The sequence below is a fragment of the Morone saxatilis genome, unplaced genomic scaffold (assembly GCF_004916995.1).
Source record: "Morone saxatilis isolate NCDOM2014 unplaced genomic scaffold, NCSU_SB_2.0 Contig0, whole genome shotgun sequence".
In the NCBI taxonomy this organism is placed as follows: domain Eukaryota; kingdom Metazoa; phylum Chordata; class Actinopteri; family Moronidae; genus Morone; species Morone saxatilis.
The window spans coordinates 19,483,478-19,489,942 of NW_023339650.1; positions in this window are offsets into that span (position 1 = coordinate 19,483,478).

Sequence of the window (6,465 nt, forward strand, 5' to 3'; positions counted from 1 at the left end):
AAAGTATGCGGACGATAACCCCACATCCTGGGCTCATCAGGCGGTGAACGGTTCGGGCTTTACGGTGGGAGTCTGTAAACGAACATTTCTTGCCTTATGGTTGAGGTTTGAACAACGAACCCTTATGCCTAAACCAAACAGAAAACAAGACACGAAGACAGTTCAATTCATGGACTTTCAAGGAAAAAAACCCCACCCCCCTTTGGCAAGCCCCTCAATCATCAACGGGAACTTGAGGGTGGAAGAAAGGGGCTTTACAGTTAAACAGGAAACTTTTCCTCGGCGCAACTTTTTTACCAAAAGTAAAACATCTATTTCTGAAAAAACTGACTTTTCGAACATGCTTTCTGCCAAACAAAGTAAAAAAAAGGCCCAAGCAAAAAGGAACTGTATTTTCAAAATTTCAAGGCTTCGCTTCAGAAAAAGGCTGGTTGCACTGTGCCCTCTTCACCCAGCGTCTACAAAAAGCCGAAGAGAAGGCATCCCTCCACAACCACAGGCCATTCCACTGTCTGCTTATGGAAAAAACTTACAACAGACAAGGAAGGCTTTCTGCAACAAAGGATTAATTAGAACAAAAAACTTCCCTCCCATTGGGACCAACCAAATCTCACCCCAACCACAAAGCGCTTTGTCGAGAAAAAGAGCAGAGAAGAAACCATCACAGAGACAGCACTACATCAGCCTCACTCCCTGCTCAAACACAAAAACTGCACATAACAAACCTCAGGCCACAGACGAGCGGACAGCATCCACCACCAAATACGAACACCGCCTTTCATAAGAGCTTCTTCCCGTGCCACAGTTGAGGGGGGACTCTCCTGGGCCAAAACAAAATGAACACTGGTCTCGGGCCTGTGCCATATACCCTGTGCAATCCACTTTACAATGCAACTTCGCCACTATAATATATCATCGATGATTATTACTATTATGTTGGTCTCCGGGGCCTATAGCAATATGCAATACTGCCCAACAGCCTACACCTGCCTTGCAATTCACAATGCAAATTTACAACTTTAATGGCGTTTTTGCCAATTTAAAACTGGTATATAGTGTGTATAAGATTAGTCATTTTTGTCCTTCCTTGCTGTGGGGTGTCTTTTTTATATTACTTGACTTGACTCTCTGAGCAACAAGCCGCCACATGAACGTTCTATGTGTGCAAGCCACAAATGGCAAATAAAGTTTCGTTGAATTCCTTACATCGTTGGAATCTTGGAACCACGATCCCATCGGCTCGCCACGATTCCTCCGTGTGTCTGCACCATTAGTGTCGGTTGATGAATGAATCCTACAGTGTTTCTTTCTTGACCCAGAGGTCTTGGAAACAAAATTAGAAAAAGTTCAGATCTCTGTGGCCTCTTTTCCACTAAATTATTTCTGGTTTTTGAACCGGTTCTATTCAAGATTCTTTAAACCGGCCTGCGTTTCAACCAGTTTTGAGTGGAACCATTGTAATCAAGGATGCATCAGCAACAGAGAGTGCTGCACAACCACCTGTAGAATATGACACGCCCACTTTGGTTCTCAAGGAAAAACAGCTGGAAGTAACTGAACAATTAAAGATCTGTCTGCTTGGGGATTGGATGGATTTCAGATTTCAGAGTTTTAAAGTTCAAGGTGTACCTGTGCAGAAAGGAAGATTAAAACATGGAAAACTCAATGTACAAGATGAATAAAAACACAGAGCGTCTGCACGTCTTAACTCAACAGATCATGTGACCAACAGGCTGAAAGCTTGAAGTAATCATACTGTGTCCTACAGGTTCAGGTGTCCTGGTCCAGGTGTGTTCCAGTGTACTGTGACTGGACTGGTGTTTGTTGTGGCTCAGGAGACAGAGCTGCTGTACAGGACGGTCCAATGGGATGAGAGTCTCCTCCAATCAGCTGGAAAGACGCCTGCAGGGCTGCTGTTCGATATCAAGTGTTCAGAGGATGCTGCTCTCTGTCAGCTCCACCTCCCACACTGTGAAACAAAGGATGGTAAACATTCAGTCTTCAAAACTGAAATAGTAGTAGTGCAAACATTTGTATTTATATATGTTTAAATATACACCGATCAGCCATAACATTATGACCACCTGGGCAACCTGGTGCTCAAAATGTTCCGCAGTCCCAGACCATCAGACTGCTCTGCACTGTGTGTTCTGACCCTTTCTATCAGAACCAGCATTAACTGTTTTCAGCCTTCACTCCCCACCTGCATCAATGAGCCTCAACAAAAGATTAACTGCTCTTTGCTTTCACAGCGTTGCTCTCTGATGGTCTGTTGTCTGTCGTCCACATCACTGATGATGGAATGAGCATCCTGGAGCCGCTGCAGATTACAGACACTCACGTGGTTGTGAAGGTCCCTCACCTCTCTGCCTTCGGCCTGGTCTGGGATCTCGTTAGAAGGTTTATGGAAATCTTTGTGCCAATAACTGGCCAAATTCTGCTGTACCTCCGACCTCCAGACATAGGGTACCCAGTACTTGATGTACTTCTGCTGCCAGGCAACATCCCTCTGGATGAGGTAAAGCTACCTGTCTTGTGTGTTTACCATCTACCTAAACTCATGTTTTAAGCCACAGTGGTTTCCACATAGAAGATGATTCAGGACAGTCTCACACTGTGGTAAGAACCAAAATCAATCTGACCTGTAAATCTGTTTGTGTTTAGTTTTATTCTGCGTTCTCTCAGCATGCGTCTGCCACCAGGTGGCAATAATAGTAAACAGGAGCCTAAATTAAATACCTATTGTGACAGATAACAGCCGTAGTGATTTACATAACCTTATTTACCTCTTTTGTAAAAAATAAAATATAAGAGACTTGCTGATATGGATAAGATACATTTTCTAAAACTGATGAAAAATAGGTCTATCACCAGTGTCTCCAAAAACAACATATATGAACATTGGGTAGTACCAGTGACTGGCGTACTGGACCTTTGTTTTCACATGGTTCACGCTGTGAAATGGTCTCAGTTTGGTTAGGTTTGCTAAAAGATCATGGTTTGGGTAAAAATAACTACAGAGCTACGTAACACATACATTATATGACGTAAATTAGCTCAAGTAAGTAAGATGAAATAAGTCAATACGGACTTTTGGTTTGACACAGGACACGAACCCTAGTCACTAGAGTGAAAGACGATTTTGTCGCTCTGCATCATGTGACTTTCTCCTTTCACTAAAGGCAGTAAACATAAATATAGGTCAGAATAAGCTGCTTCTAGTTTAGTCCAGTTTATAAATCATCTCTTTTAGTCTTATAATAGTAATCAGTAAGACATCACTGCTCTGTCGTTCTTTATTTTGTCCTGTTTCAAAACCAGGTTGTTAAAATGAGTTATTCTATTTTAAAACAAGAAGGAAAAAACAGAAGAACAATCAAAGATAAATGTGTGTTTTTATGTGGAATAAATATGTGTTTTGTTTGAGTTGCTCCTCTCTGGATGTCCACAGGGCAGTTGTGCTGCCCCTCTACACACACTGAGCACATCTTCAGCTTGTTGTCCAGTGGGCTGGACCTGGACCTAGGAGGGTGTCCAACGTCCGTACTTTAGATGAAATCTAAATCAGTTTAGATGAAACACTTCTGTATGACTGCACATCAACTACAGTAGGTTGGAAAAAAACAACATGGGGCGTTCTCTCTGCAAGGACTATGAGTTAACAGTTTGAGTTAAGAGGTTGTATTGGTTCTGGTTGTGTTTGGGTTCTCCTTGTGGTTGGGGATACAGCAGAGGGGTGTCCGCAGGGAGGGCTGCCACAGAGTAGGAAAAACCATTAATACAGCCAGGTCTACTTGGTTTTAGTGCCCGCAGGGTGACAGGCAGACTGTCAAGAGTTGCCAGAAAGCAGCTACCAGTCCAGGTCCAGACCTGGCTTTGGGTCCAGCCCTCCGGAGAATGAAGCAAAATCTTGATATTTCTGTTCTGGTTTTAAAGGTCCAGTGTGTAGGACTTAGCTGTGTAGTTGCAGATCGTGACTCTGTTCCTTCCCTCTCCCCTTCCAAGCGTGAAAGAGAAACTATGATGATCACGAAATGCACAAAAAACATTTGTTTGTCCTTTCTGAGCTTCTGTAGAAACATACTGTAGAAGAGGACCCGCTCCCTCTGTACGTCTCATTCTAAGGTCACAAAAACCATTCTTACACTAATGAAAACATAAAAAATACAAATGTTATATTTCTGACAATAGATCCTCCTAAATGTTTTACACTGGCCCTTTAAAACAGAAAAAGATTATTTTTTGCTTGTTTGTTTATTTTTCCATTTTTCAATCTTGTTTTCCAACAGAAAAACATTTATTATTATTTTGTTTTTCGTATTTTATTTTGAAAAAAAAGAATACATGTTTTATTCTGTTCATACTCTGTTTTTTGTTTGTTTTTATTCTTGTTCTTTGTTGATAATACGCTATATTTAGATCCTCTAGTATGTCTGTGTTGTTATTTGATTGTAATTCTTTGTAAAGCACTTTGGTCAACATTTGTTGTTTTTAAATGTGCTCTGTAAATAAGATGGACTTGACTATCTGAACAGAACCTCTATAATAAAATGTCCTGTTACTTAAGGTTTCCACTCAACAAAAAAGTGCTCAAAACATCAGGATCTCTTCCGACTGTCATCTCAGTGCTGGTAAAAGATACAGTGTCCACTGTGAACCTGAGGACTTCATACAGCCTGAGGTGAGTGGAGTCACTCTACAATGGTTATACACAGAGTTATCATGAATACAGTTCACACAGTTCATACAATGGCTGCATGTTGAAAATAGATTCACAATGAAAGTACCAGATTAACATTTTTACAACAGGTATAAAAATGACTCATTGCTTTCTGGTTTTCAGCAAACAGACTTTCGCTTAAACTACGGACCAAATTTCCATCCAACATTTGAAGTTTTCCTGACTACGAACCCAAAGAGAGTGACTTTGATGGTCCAGGATCAAGAGAGCAGAGAAGTCTGGAGACGCATTGTGGCTCTGCCAGGTAAAGGCTGCACCCTCATGTAGAAGCTCCCCACCTGCTGTGATAGAATCACAAAACTGGAGCTGCTGATTGACTCAGTGTGACTGTTTGCTCTGCTCATACAACGCCAACGTCAAATTCAAGATTAGAATGGATGTATTGAAGCAACAAAGGTATTTTCTGTGTTATCTTCCAGGTCCACAGAGTAATGTCCCAGCAGAGGACAGGGTCCCACCAGAGGACAGGGTCCCAGCAGAGGACAGAGTCCCAGCAGAGGACAGGGTCCCAGCAGAGGACAGGGTCCCAGCAGAGGACAGAGTCCCAGCAGAGGACAGAGTCCCAGCACAGGAGAGGCTGCTCTCAGTTCGGACACAGTTTATAAACGGTGCGTCTGACGCTGTTCTGAACCAGCTTCTGGATAAACTCCTTCAGCATCGCATTATAAATGATGAGGAAATGCAGTCAGCTAGAACACAAGTCAGAGCAGAAAAAGCTCGATACTTGATCGACACGGTGCGAAACAAGGGACCTGAAGCCAGCTCAGTCCTGATCGCTGCTCTCCGTGAGGTGGATCGATGCCTTTCCAGAAAGCTGAACTTCAACTGAAACAAAAGCAAGAAAGTGTGTGATGATGAATCTCATTAACAGCTCGCTGGTCTAGTCTCACATTACTGATTGTAATCTTTACATTAATATGTTGTTGTGTTTTGTTTTGTGAGTTATTCACTCAAGTGAAAAAGTGAAAAAGGGAGGAGAAAACAGGTCAGCAGGTCAGACTGTTGTTCTTAGTTTCAGCCACTAGATGGAGGCAGACCTTACTGATCATCAGACAGAAACAGAAATCAGATTAAACACATGATACTTAAAGAAATACTGGAACAATCTGATGTAATGGTTACTTTAGAAAAATAATTAGAGGGACAAATACTGCTCAACACAGAATGATGTTTCCAGCTACAGGACCTTTGGGGTCTGGACCATATTTTCACCTTTTTCCTTTAACATGTTTAGTTCTTCTTTAGGTGAACAAAGAGAGTGAACATGGACATAAACCTGCAGGGGAGTCTGGAGAACAAACCACACTGACTGGAGGTTTCCTGTTATTGACGCTGAATGTTTCAATTCACTTCAAAGTATTGAAATAATTCATTTTGATTGGTTTTTTGTGTTATTCTTTTATACACAGTAATTATTTCTCAGTGGACCTAAATAACAGGCTGGGAAGATTGATGATGATTCAAGCGCCATGTAATTTAAAGCTTACATTGATTTTATCCCTCATCGCTACGGCTGACTGGTGAGGACAGTAGTGTCAGGGAAGGTAAATGGACTGGGGTCATGTGGAAAGCTGAAGTTGTTAATGAATTAATGTTAATAACATTAGCCTAACTGGTGCTGGCTATGTTTGAAGACATATACTATTAATCACCTCAATGGAAGAAGCTGTTCAAAGACCTGCAGCAGCTGGAGAGACAGTTTTTACTCACTTTATTCTTTAAAA